This window comes from Grampus griseus, assembly GCF_964374135.1.
Source record: "Grampus griseus genome assembly, chromosome: 1".
NCBI classification, from domain to species: Eukaryota; Metazoa; Chordata; class Mammalia; order Artiodactyla; family Delphinidae; genus Grampus; species Grampus griseus.
In genome coordinates, this window is record NC_139017.1 from 158,966,900 (window position 1) to 158,981,122 (window position 14,223).

At 39.3% G+C, this 14,223-nt stretch overlaps 1 protein-coding gene and 1 pseudogene across 13 annotated transcripts in view; one reads left to right on the forward strand and one right to left on the reverse strand.

Moving 5' to 3' along the window:
- PUM1 (pumilio RNA binding family member 1) overlaps positions 1 to 14,223 on the forward strand; it is a 127,763-nt gene that overhangs the window by 14,532 nt on the left and 99,008 nt on the right. The window lies entirely within an intron of this gene.
- On the reverse strand, positions 4,957 to 5,122 carry LOC309836321 (translation machinery-associated protein 7-like; annotated as a pseudogene). The gene has a single exon. The product of its transcript is annotated as a translation machinery-associated protein 7-like (transcript).

Consider the following 14,223-nt stretch of genomic DNA (forward strand, 5'->3'; position numbering starts at 1 on the left):
CATCTTCAACTAAAGTATCTTTATCTCTGATAAACCTTCCCCTTTACTTACCTCTTTTCTTATAGGTTGGGTGTCCTCTTTTGGTGCTACCATCATTTGGTACACATCTTTATTGAAGCATTCGGCTCTCAGTATTGGAGTTAAATATTTACTTTTTCCTTCACCATTGGGTGCTAGTAATCTGTTTCAAAACAGATTCTTGGGCTTAAGTCCAGACCTACTGAATCAAAATATCCAGTGATGAGGTGGAGTTTATGTATGTTTTAAAAACAACTCCCGGGTTATCTTCATGTCCACCTCGGTTAAGAACTGCTGTGATGGTTCTTCTTATAGAATCTTTCAGCCTTACATCTCTAGCCCCTGGCAAATAGTATGTACGTATAAATGATGAATGAATACATTATGTCATCAGGGCTTGCTGAAGAGACTTACTGAGTAGAGTATTTTATTTTGAAGAGTCATTTTGAATTGTTAAGGTATAAGATGTAACAGAATGTAGGGTCTTGGGCCTGAAGATAAGGAGCCAGTAAGCATTTATTGGAGAGTTGTATTAAGGAGCTTTTAAAGTAATTCCTATCAACTCTGCTTTTATGCTTTTTTTGGTGGGGGGTGGGTATAGGGAGAGGAGAGTTCTTGAAACCATATCAGAGTTAGGCAAACAGAAGCGGCTGTAGGAACAAGGTTTACTTTCCTTAATTTGTAAAACACTGAAACTTTGTTCATAGTCACATCATGTATTGGGAAACTGCCATATTGTTGCAACCTAATACATTTTCAAAGTTCGTTCCTTTTCTCAGAAGGGAATATTATCTACTAGGATAGTTCAAGAAAGATAGTATCCTAATGAAGATAGAATGAAGGTTGTAATTTACCCCTGCATTGTCAATGGTTAACTGCTCTTAAGAATAGTGACTCATTTTTCCTGTTTGAAGCTGTTTAACAGTTGCTGTCTGGGTTTAAGGTTTCCGTTGGGACATAGTATAAAGTACAGTGTGAATATTAAATTGCAAAATTTTTGTTCTATATTTTGGTTATGGATTTTGTTCTAAAGTAAAGCAGCTTTATTGAGATATCATTCACACACCATACAGTTCACCCATTTAAAATGTACTGATCAGTGGATTTCAGTATATTCAGTGTTGTGCAGTCATCACCACAATCAAAGGGAACGTTTTTCATCACCCCAAAAGAAAACCTGTACCCATTACTAGTCACTTTCCACTTCCGTCATTACCCCCCCATCCCTGGGCAATCAATAATCTACTTTTTAAAAAAAATTATTTATTTATTTTTTGGCTGTGCTCTGGGTCTTCGTTGTGCTGTGCGGTTCTTCTTTGTGTGGTGCGTGGGCTTAGTTGCCCCGCGGCATGTGGGATCTTAGTTCCCTGACCAGGGATTGAACCTGAGTCCCCTGCATTGGAAGGTGGATTGTTAACCACTGGACCACCAGGGAAGTCCCCAATAATCTACTTTCTGTCTAAAATGTAAACTGTTTGATAGTACATGATTGTTCTAAAAAATGTCAATAATTTGTTTTTTAGAGTTAACTACTTTTAACAGTTTGGTTCATTTTCTTCCAGACTTTTTCTGTGCATATATAAACAGATATATGAATGCATTGTAGTTTTAAACTAAATGGGATCATTCGCTCTCTCTCTCTCTAAACATATTACATGCAAACATAGCCCAGGCACACACACGCTGCATGGTAGTCTTTTCCTCCTTCATACATTGTGGTCATCCTTTTTTTTTTTTTTGGTGGTCATCCTTTTAGGTCAGTAAATACGTCTATATATATATTTTTTAAGGGCCATAGTATATGGAAGTACAATAATTTGACTGATTTATCCCAGTTTGATGGACTTTTAGGTTGTTTTCAGCTTTTGACATTCTAAACAATGCTGTAGTAAACAATACTGCAGTTATATTTTTGTATTAGAATATATTTGGAGAAGTGAAAGTGACAGATCAAACAAAAGAGTATGTTTAAAATTTTGATACATAGTTCCACATTGTTTTCCAGATAGATTGTAGCATTTAAAGTTCCACCAACACCTTATGAGTATTCTTTTTTTTATTTTTTGTGGTACATGGGCCTCTCACTGTTGTGGCCTCTTCCCTTGCGGAGCACAGGCCCCGGACACACAGGCTCAGTGGCCATGGCTCACGGGCCCAGCCGCTCCGCGGCATGTGGGATCCTCCCTGACCGGGGCACGAACCCGTGTCCCCTGCATCGGCAGGCGGACTCGCAACAACTGCGCCACCAGGGAAGCCCAAAATGCACCCATTTTAAATGAATAATTTGTTAAGTTTTGAAATATCAAAGTATTCACCTGTGAAACCATCACTACAATCATGATAGTGACAGTTCCCATCTTCTGCAAGTTTTGTTGGCCCTTTGTAATTCCTCCCAGCAGCAACCACTGATCTGCTTTTTGCCTAGGTCTGGGCTTTTATTTGTTGTATTTTAATGGTATTTGGAATGATATTAAAGCAATTTTTGTTATTTCTAGAATCACAGGCATGCCCCATCCCCCAAGGTTTTGACTTGCAGTTCCATTTGCTTGAGTGCTCCTGTCTCAGATGTCTATGAAAGTTGCTCCTTTACCTCCTTCCAGTCCTTTGCTTAAATGTTACCTTCTCAGTGAGGCTTTCTGTGAACATTATTTTAATTGCAACTCTGTCTCCCTTCCCTGATTTAATTTTCTTAATAGCCTTCATTTGCCATTTTGTAATTTGCTGTCCCTACTTTCCAAACTGTTTACGGTGAGGATTTATTGTTTTTAGAGTTCAAAATTTCCTAAAAGCCATTATTTTTAATGTAGGAAATAAAAACATGTTTTGATTTTTTTTAAATCCAATTTCAAATATTATTTTACAGCACCCACAGTCTCCAAGTTAAAACCTAATAAATTTGTTATACCTGAAGTACCTCTCAACCCCAAGAGGGAAAACTTCCATGGTTCATGATCTCACAGTAATACAAACAGGGTAAGAAACTAAAGATAGTAGCTGTTCTCAAAAAAGAGCAAATGAAGGTTTACTATTTGCATAACATTAGGTGGAATTCTGTAAAGAATTAAACAAACCACACAAAATACATACCAGTGTATATAATATTAAAAGTTTGTTAAGCTCTGCCTCCTCCCTTGTATTCTGTCTCTTGGTTAAGAATCACTGATATCTTGATTAGTACATCTTTAGCTTTTTTTTTAATTCAGAAGAGATAGAATTCTATTAAAATATTTTCTCCCACAGATACAGTTTTGGATTTATGTATTATGTTCTCTCTCAGGCTCATGAAGTCCAGAATGAGCTATTTGATGTGTTTGGTAGCTGCCCTCTTTAATTATGTTGCAGTGATTTATCTGGATAGACTTACTCATTGAGAATTCCTGTTCCCTTACATACTACAAACAATAGAATGTTGAAACAAAGGAGGAGTGAGGGTTAGCTTCCAGGCTGCTGAATGGAGGAAGACATTTACTAGGTTCCCCGGGCAGAAGACCTTTTAGATAAGGGAGCTCCTATCTCCTATGCCAACTATTTACATTGTAACTGTAATAACTGTTCAAACTTGAGAAATGTTAGATTAATAATATAGATCACCTTTGTTACCACACTAGAGTTTATTTCGGTTACATCTAGAAATATATCAACTACTTTTGCAGATATGTTAAAACAAGAGTCATTTCTATTGGTGATGAATGTAATTTTGTTTCTTAATATTGTAAGTGAACTAAGGACTCTTTCCATGGCCTAATTCCATACTCTGTATCCTAATAAACAGTGATTTAAAAATCAGATACAATGTTTTTTTCCCTCCATTAAAAATAATGACTTGTAAGTATTTTTGAATTCTAAAAATCAGTAAATGCTCATTGTAAACATTTCGGAAAGTATAGATAATTATAAAATTATAAAAATAAAAACACCCTAGAAACAAACGAAAACCCAACCAACCCCCAACTATAATTCAATCTTAAGAATCTGTTAGTTTACCTTTTGTAACATGTCCATCTAGTGTTTTTATTCAAAACTTAAAAAAATGTAAATCATCGCATCTCTAATAACAAGGATAATAATTTCTTGAGCTGTGCTTTTTTAAAAGTTTGATGGGAAGTATGAGTTTTTATTAATCATTTCTCTGTTTTGGTTAACCATTAACGAGAGGTTAGAACTAAATTTATGGCTCATTTATAATAAGTATATAAGACTTAATTGCATACAGTTTATAAAGTAGGCTCTTCATTTTCCCTTTGCCTTAATTTTCTCACTAGTGGAAGTTATATGATTTTCTAAGTCACTCGAAATCTTTTGTGAAACAATTGAGATAAAATAAAAACATTTCTGTGATTATAGTTTTCTATCTTTTTTTGGGGGGATCTAACATATCAAAATTTTTTTTATGATAGATTATTTCCATAGATAATTTTAAGGTTATACCACATTCTACTCTGTGTAGTGACCTCATTCTTTTCTGTAATAATGTCTTAATATTGATCATTTAGGTTTCTAATTTTTACTAATGTTGGTAGTGTTGTAATGAACATTTTTGTTTATCAATACTTGTAGTTTAGATTATTTTCTTCACCTCTGTTCTTAAAATGGGAATAATACTGTTAGTCTTTATAATGCTATATTCTACCTCTTGTGTAATTATTTTTTCCCTCATTTTTAAGATATAATTTTGCATACAGTGAAATTCACTAATATTTTAGCATATACACTTCTGTAGATTTTGACAAATGCGTATATCCTTGTAATCACCACAGTCTAGTTATAAACTTTTTTTTTTAACAAACGTTTATTCTTAAATGTACAATGAGTTCCAAGACAACACTTGATTCTAGCTGTAGGTGGCAGAGATGTGATGGCAGGGAATCCAGATGTTTAATTCAGATGTTTAAACAGGAATGGAATTAAGGATCATCATTGCCTCAGGCACAAGGAACATTACTTTTTGCCAGACTTCTTAATTCCACCTGTGGCCAGGAGGCCTTTCCCGTGGCCTTGCTCCTCTTTGTTTCTGCTTGAATGCCTTACCTTTCTTGTCCATCTCCTTGGCTTGCTTCTTGGGCTGCTTCAGGGGCTTCTTCTTGCCACCTTTGCAGCCCGACATGGCACCTGCCGCCCCTTCCCCAGACCCTGCCACCGGATGCCAAGATACAAAAGTTTTCACGCTTCCCCAGATTCTCTGGAGCCCCTTCATAGTCAGCTCTTACCTCCATTCCCAGCAACTGGTAACCACTAATCCGTTTTTTGTCCCTATAGTTTTGTCTTTTCCAAAATGTCATATATATATATATATATATATATATATATATATATATATATATATATATACTGTAAGTGTATGTAGCTTTTGAATCTGGTTTCTATCACTTAGCATACTACATTTGAGAATCCATGTTATATATAACAATAAATGGATCCTTTTAATTAGTAGTATCCCATTAAATAGTTGTATGACAGTTTATCCATTTTTGTGTGCTTAATTTTAATTGTCTTGGTTGGCTGGAGTGCTTGATACAGTCATTGCTTGAAAGGTGACGTGTGGGTGGCGTATTTTATTACTTCTTTTGTATATTGTGTTCTTATAGCCTTTATACATGAAAGACAATTGTGTCAGGACATAAAAATCTTTGGGCCATTGACGGTAGATCTCATTTTATTGTCTTTGGCGGGTAGTGTTTTAGAGAACCAAGGGTAAGTTCTATTTTTTTTTGAATTCTCCAAATTTAGGGTAGTTTGGTCAGGATGTGATTTTTGTGTGCTATGTGGGTGAGAGCTGCATAGTTTTGTAGCTTGAGAAAGGTTCCTTTGGTTGTATATTTGATTATTTTAGTTTTCGTGCTTGGGAACCATCATTTTAAGTCGTGTCTTCATTGTTTCTTCATAGCAGTCATCTTTCTTTAAATTAAAATTTTGACTTAGTTATTTGTTGATTCCTGCAGTTGTAAGAAATAATACAGAGAGATCCTTTGTATACGTTCCTCTATTTCCCCATTTTACAGTATAACCTTTGTAGGTAACATTGTGTAGTATAGCATCACAGCTAGGTTATTGACGTTAAAATCCATCCAGTCCTATTCACATCTCCAGTTTTACTTGTACTCATTTGGGTGTGTGTGTGTGTGTGTGTGTGTGTGTGTGTACGAAGTTCAATATAATTTTACCATCTGTATAGGTTCATATACTTAACCACCACAAAGTACTGAATAGTTCCAAAACAACAAGGGACCCTTGAGTAGCCCTTTTTACACAGCCCCTTTCCCTTTGCAGGGGTTGGGGGGGCCTCCCCCCAACCACTAATCTATCCTATTCTCCATTTCTACAATTTTGTCATTTCAAAAAAGTCATATAAATGGAGTCATACCATACATATAGCCTTTGGTGGGGACTGGCCTTTTTTGCTATGCATACTTTTCTGGAGTCTCATCCAACTTGTTGCCTGTGGTAGGCCATTCCTTTTTATTGCTGCATAGTGTGCATGGTGCAGATGCACCATAGTTTGTTTAACCCGTTGAAGGACATCTGGGCTGATTCCAGTTTTTAGTTATTGTAAATGAAGCTGCTGTGAACATTCATGTGCAGGTTTTTGTGTGAACATCAGATAAAAGCCGAGGAGTCCAATTGCTAGGTAATAATGGTAGTTGCATGTCTAGTTTATAAAGAAACGGCCGAGTTGTTTTCTGGACCAGTAATGTTTGAATAATACAATTTTTCTGTGCGCTCAACGGCATTTGGTGGTATTACTGTTTTTTATTTTAGCCATTCTGATACATACGTAATGATATCTCATTGTGGTTTTAATCTGTATTTCCCTGATGGCTAATGGTGTTCAACTTCTTCTAATATGTGAGCAGCTATCTTTATTTTTTAATATGGTTTTTAATTCTTGTCTTAGTTTTATTGGGTTGGCCAAAAAGTGCCTTCGGCTTTTAAGTAGAAATGAAAGACACGTTTTTCATTTTCACCAAGAACTTTGTTGAACAACGTATTCACCCTTTTGTTCCACTACCTTCTGCCATTTTTCAGACAACTTCATAATTCCATCTTCCCACAGCTTTTTATCTTTTTGAGCAAAGAACTGTTCCAGGTGCTCCATTAAGAGGATTTTGTAAAGACCTAAATAAATGGAAATCCAGAGGTGAAATGTCTGGTGAATACAGCGGATGAATCAGAACTTCCCAGCCAAGCTGTAACAGTTTTTGCCTGGTCATCAAAGAAACATGCGGTCTTTTGTTATCCTGATGGAAGATTATGCGTTTTCTGTTGACTAATTCTGGATGCTTTTCATCGAGTCCTGCTTTCAGTTGGTCTAATTGGGAGCAGTACTTGTTGGAATTAATCGTTTGGTTTTCTGGAAGGAGCTCATAATAGAGGACTCGCTTCCAATCCCACCATATGCACAACATCACTGTCTTTGGATGAAGACCGGCCTTTGGTGTGGTTGTTGGTGGTTTATTTTGCTTGCCCTGTGATCTCTTCCGTTCCACATTATTGTACAGTATCCACTCTTCATTGCCTGTCACAATTTGTTTTAAAAACAGAACGTTTTCGTTATGTTTCAGTAGAGAATTGTATGCGGAAATATGGTCAAGAAGGTTTCTTTGGCTTAACTTATGTGGAACCCAAAGATCAAAGCGATTCACATAACCAAGGTAGTGCAAATGATTTTCAACGCTTGATTTGGGTATCTTGAGTATGTCGGCTATTTCCTGAGTGGTATAACGTTGATTGTTCTCAGTTAATGTTTCGATTTGATCACTATCAACTTCAACTGGTCTACCCGACTGTGGAGCATCGTCCAGCAAGAAATCTCCAGCACAAAACTTTGCAAACCACTTTTTAAAAATTAATTAATTAATTAAGTTTTGGCTGCGTTGGGTCTTCGTTGCTGCGTGCAGGCTTTCTCTAGTTCTGGTGAGTGGGGGTTACTCTTAGTTAAGGTGTACGGGCTTCTCATTGCGGTGGCTTCTCTTGTTGCAGAGCACGGGCTCTAGGCGCATGGGTTTCAGTAGTTGTGGCCCGCGGGCACAGTAGTTGTGGCTCGCGGGCTCTAGAGCGCAGGCTCAGTAGTTGTGGCGCCTGGGCTTAGTTGCTCCGCGGCATGTGGCATCTTCCCGGACCAGGGCTTGAACCCGTGTTCCCTGCATTGGCAGGTGGATTCTTAACCACTGCACCACCAGGGAAGCCCCTCAAACCACTTTAAAAAAAAAAATTATTTGACTGTGTTGGGTCTTAGTTGCAGCATGCAGGATCTTTGTTGAAGCATGTGGGATCTTTCATTGAGGTGCGTGCGGGCTCCAGAGCGCACGGGCTCGGTAGTTGTGGCTTGCGGCCTCAGTAGTTGTGGTTCTCGGGCTTAGTTGCCCCGTGGCACATGGGATCTTAGTTCCCTGACCAGGGATTGAACCCGAGTCCCCTGCATTGGAAGGCGGATTCTTAACCACTGGACCACCAGGGAAATCCCGCAAACCACTTTTGACACTTTTGATCAGTCACAGCCCTTGCTCCATACACTGTGTGATCTTCTTTTGCGTTTCAGTTGCATTTTTACCTTTCTTGAAATAACAAAGCATAGTATGCTGAAAATGTTGCTTTTTTCTTCCAGCTTCAGTATGAAAATGGCTACACAAAAATTCACCAATTTTGATAAGTCTTTTTTTTTTTTTCTTTTTTGCGGTACGCTGGCCTCTCACTGTTGTGGCCTCTCCTGTTGTGGAGCACAGTCTCCGGACGCGCAGGCTCAGCGGCCATGGCTCAGGGGCCCAGCCGCTCCGCAGCATGTGGGATCTTCCCGAGCTGGGGCACGGACCCTTGTCCCCTGCATCGGCAGGCGGACTCTCAACCACTGCACCACCAGGGAAGCCCGATAAGTCTTTTTTTAAATGCACGCTGATATGACAGCTGTCACATGCAATCTAACAAAATTGTTTCGAATGAAGTTAAAGACAGCTAAGTGCTACTAGAGCCATCTTACAGAAAAACCGAATGAACCTTTTGGCCAACCCAATATGTGATCTTAATTATTAATAAAAGTACTAAATTCTGTTTGATATGTTTCCCTGTGTTCCCTTTATCCAATAACATTTGTGGAAGCTCCATTTATAAGTTTGATAAGAGAACTTTGCTTAGTTTTTGGATCAGCGTTAACTTAGCACACATTCCCTTGTAAACATTTTAGGAATGGCTTATTTTTAAACCAGGTTTGGCAAACTGTGGCCTCCCTGCCAAATCTAGCTTGCTGCCTGTTTATGTATGGCTCTTGAGCTAAGAATGGTTTTTACATTTTTAAATGTGTAGTTGAAAATAAAAACAAAGAATACCTGACAAAGACGCTTTGCGGGCTACCCACAACTACTGAGCCCAAACACCCTGGGGCCTGCGCACCACAACTAGAGAAGAGAAAACATGCGCACCACAACTAGAGAAGAGAAAACATGCACTCCACAATTAGAGAGAAGCCTGCGCACCACAATGGACCACCAGGGAAGTCCCAGCCTGTATTATTTGTTATTTGACATGTTACAGAAAGTGTTTGCCATCTCCTATTTTTATTTATTAAAAAAAGATTTATTTTATTTTTAAAAATTTATTTATTTTTATTTATTATTTTTGGCTGTGTTTGGTCTTTGTTGCTGCACGCAGGCTTTCTCTAGTTGTGGGGAATGGGGGCTACTCTTAGTTGCAGTGCGCGGGCTTGTCTTGTTGCTGAGCACGGGCTCTAGAGGATGGGCTTCAGTAGATGCAGCGCATGGGCTCAGTAGTTGTGGTTGGTGGGCTCTAGAGCGCAGGCTTAGTAGTTGAGGTGCATGGGCTTAGTTGCTCTGCGGCATGTGGGATCTTCCCAGAGCAGGGCTCGAACCTGTGTCCCCTGCATTGGCAGGCATTCTTAGCCACTGCACCACCAGGGAAGCCTCTCCTATTTTTAAATAACAGCTTTACTAAGATATTATTCACATACCATAAAGTTTACCCTTAAGTTTACAATTTGGTGGTTTTTAGTGTTTTTATAGTGCTATGCAACCATCATGCTTTCTAACACTAGAACATTTTTAGCACTCCCAAAAGAAACCCTGTACTCATTAGTAGTCATTGTCAATTTCCCCCTTTCCTAAGTCCCTGGCAAACAAAAACCTATTCTTGTCTCTCTACATTTGTTTGTTTTGGATATTTCATGTAAATGGAATCATATAATATGTGGCCTTTTGTGTCTGGCTTCTTTCACTTAGCATGTTTTTAAGGTTCATGCACATTGTAGCATGTATCAGTACTTCGTATGGCAGCTTGCAGGATCTTAGTTCCCCACCAAGGATTAAACTGGTTAAGAATCTTCCTTCCAATACAGGGGACGCGAGTTCGATCCCTGGTGGGGGAACTAAGATCCCACATGCCACAGGGGAACTAAGATCCCACATGCCACAGGGCAACTAAGCCCGCGAGCCACAACTGCTGAGCCCAAACACCCTGGGGCCTGCGCACCACAACTAGAGAAGAGAAAACATGCGCACCACAACTAGAGAAGAGAAAACACGCACTCCACAATTAGAGAGAAGCCTGCGCACCACAATGAAGAGCCCATGCGCTGCAACAAAAAAACCCACATGCCTCAACGAAGATCCTGCATGCCATAACTAAGACCCGATGCAGCCAAATAAATAAGTAAATAAATAAATAAATAAAGTAAAATAAAAATTTATTTTTAAAAAAGTGGTTTGAAAAAGTTTAAATACAGCAGGAATTATTAAATACAGCATATATTCATTTACAGAATTTTATGTAGCTACTTAAAACATTTTTTAAAATCTTAGAGAATACGTTTATGTGTAAGGATTCTATAATAGGCCACAAATCTACATACATAAAATGATATGTGTATATTTCCATATAGAGACATACACAAAATAAGACTGGAAGGTAATATACTCAAATGTTAACCTAAAACTTCATCAGTAGTTTCTACGTTTTCTATAATGTCAATGAAAAAAAATCAGAAAGAAGCTTCTGAAACTAAATTTAACATTTATGAAGTCTTTAATATATTATTACCTTTCAAACCAATAATCCTCTTCTAGAAACATCTTAATCAACTAAAATAAAGAATAAGCTTGGGCTTCCCTGGTGGCGCAGTGGTTGAGAGTCTTCTGCCGATGCAGGGGACACGGGTTTGTGCCCCGGTCCGGGAAGATCCCACATGCTGCGGAGCGACTAGGCCCGTGAGCCATGGCCACTGAGCCTGCGCGTCCGGAGCCTGTGCTCCGCAGCGGGAGAGGCCACAACAGTGAGAGGCCCGCATACCGCAAAAAAAAAAAAAGAGTAAGCTTTATAAGCAAAGGTGCTTATTGTGCACTTTTAAAAAATATTTTGCTATTTTTTTCTTATTTTTTTATTGTTTTAGCCATGTGGCATGTGGGATCTTAGTTCCCCAACCAGGGTTCAAACCTGCGCCCCCTGCATTGGAAGCGCAGCATCTTAACTACTGGACCACCAGGGAAGTCCCTCAAACCACTTTTCACATCACAGTGCCACGATGAAGATATTCGATAACAAATCTTTGCCCATATTTCTGGTTATTTGCTTAGGCTAAATTCCTAGAAGTAGAATTACTGGATCAAAAGGCATGAACGTTTATAAAACTTGATGCATATTGTCAAATTTCTTTCTTGAAAAGCTCGAAAAAGCATGACAATGTGTTCTTTTAAACAAGATAAGGATCATTTTAAAGAAGCTGGCTGTGGAAGTCATGTTTCTGCTATTTTGTCACTCCGAAGATTGAGGGTAATTTCTCACGTTACAAATATTTGTATGTAATGCCTGTCATGTTTTTAATACTGTGGGGTTTACTTTTAGGGAGATAAGACAAACTGCCATGGCACTATTGCTAAAGTGCAGTTTTGCTACTTAGTAGATGTTATTTCAGTAGTTGAGAAGGCAGTAAGACACCTGTATCATGGTCTTTGAACTTCATTGTAAATTTCTCCACTCCTAGTCTGTCGAAAAGGGAGAGCAGATTAACTAGAGAAGCAGGCTTTATATAAGTAGTCGCCCTCTCACCCCCGAATCAATCCGCAGAGACTACCACTGTAGGCATGCCTTGTAGTTGATAGTTCTTCCACTTACTTTTCACAATTGTTGTTTTCACTGGTAGTCTAAGTTGTACATCTATTAAAAAATATTCACTGTCTTACAATTTGTAGAAAATTTATATCAGTGGCTGTGGAGGCCCATAATTTGTTTTCTTTCACAGACTGTTCTTATGGTAAAAATTCTTACAAGCCTTTTATGCCTACTATTACATGTCCATTAGAGAGCACAGGGATGGCAAAGTGAATCTCAAAAAATTTAATATTAGTAAAAGTTTGGAAAAGCAAATTCTGTGTCTTTTTTTGTGGACAAATATTTGTTATTTTCACATTATTTACATAGATTCTTACACTGTGCTGGTAAGATTCCAATGATGGCAAATATATTAAATTTGGTTTCATTGTTTGAAAAGAGCCTGATACACATTTGCCACAACTCGATTTAAGAACTTCTGGTGAACATTCTTGATTTAGTTTTTTTGCTTTTTCCATATGTCATCTTTTGAGATTGGTATTTCAGAATGAAACTTTTACTGCTAATGAAGACCCTTGATGTATCCTCTATTTGCAAATAACCATTTTTTGTTGTAAGTGTGATCTATAATAGTAGTTGTGTAGGAGTCTCTTTCATGCTTTTGGAATTTGTTCTTTTGGAAGTCAGGAGTATACCATTCAGACAGATTGCTACAGGTAGTAGTTGCCAGACAAGTGGAGATAAGATTTATCATTATCTTAAGTTTTACACTTATTAGGTTCTTCCATATCAATTAGACAGTTTCTCTCTCCAGTTAAAATGGCCTTGCTCTCCTTACTGATTTCAGCTTGATCATGATTGGTGAAATTAAGATGAAGACCGTCAGAACCAGCAATTGTGAGGTTTTTGTAGTTAAAGGTCACTAGTATCATAGGCTTTATTAACTGCTTCTGAAAATATTATTTATTCTTTTTACTTTATAAATTGTTTTCTTTTATGTTTATGAAGTGCTGACATTTCCGTGAGGTGTATGTATTATGGTAGTATGGTAGCAAATCAATTTTGGTAACTTACAGTTTATCACTTGGGTCTGTTAACTATCCTAGCTGAATGCCATCAACACATTATATAATTTGGAACTTCAATGGTATTTAATTGCTAAAGGTAGTAGCAGTTTTTTTTAAATAAATTTGTTTACTTATTTACTTTTGGCCGCGTTAGGTCTTAATTGCTGCTCACAGGCTTTCTGTAGTTGTGCCGAGCAGGGGCTCCTCCTCGTTGTGGTGCCTGGGCTTCTCATTGCAGTGGCTTCTCTTGTTGCGGAGCATGGTCTCAAGGCATGCAGGCTTCAGTAGTTGTGGCATGCGGGCTCAGCAGTTGTGGCTAGCGGGCTCTAGAGCGCAGGCTCAGTAGTTGTGGCGCGCAGGCTTAGTTGCTCCATGGCATGTGGGATCTTCCCGGACCAGGGCTTGAACCCATGTACCCTGCATTGGCAGGCGGATTCCTTTTTTTTTTTTGCGGTACGTGGGCCCTCTCACTGTTGTGGCCTCTCCTGTTGTGGAGCACAGACTCCGGACGCGCAGGCTCAGCGGCCATGGCTCACGGGCCTAGCTGCTTTGCGGCATGTGGGATCTTCCCGGACCGGGGCACGAACCCGTGTCCCCTGCATTGACAGGCGGACTATCAACCACTGCGCCACCAGGGAAGCCCGGCAGGTGGATTCTTAACCACTGCGTCACTAAGGAAGTCCAAGGTAGTAGCAGTTTTTAATGATACATAATAATAAAAAAAAATGGAAGTTCAGCCTAATCCTGGCTGCTGTGGTGACTTCATTTTCCTCCTGTATAAAAATAATGTAGGGCTTCCCTGGTGGCACAGTGGTTAAAGAGTCCGCCTGCCAATGCCGGGGACGCGGGTTCGGGCCCTGGTCCGGGAGGACTCCACGTGCTGCGGAGCAGCTGAGCCCCTATGGCGCAGCTGCTGACCCCGCGTGCCACAACTGCTGAAGCCGGTGCCCCTGGAGCCCGTGCTTCGCAACGGGAGAGGCCACCGCGTTGGGAAGCCCACTCACCACGGCGAGGAGTGGCCTCCACTCGCTGCAACTGGAGAGAACCCACGAGCAGTGTCGAAGACCCAACATGCAACCAAAAATAAAAT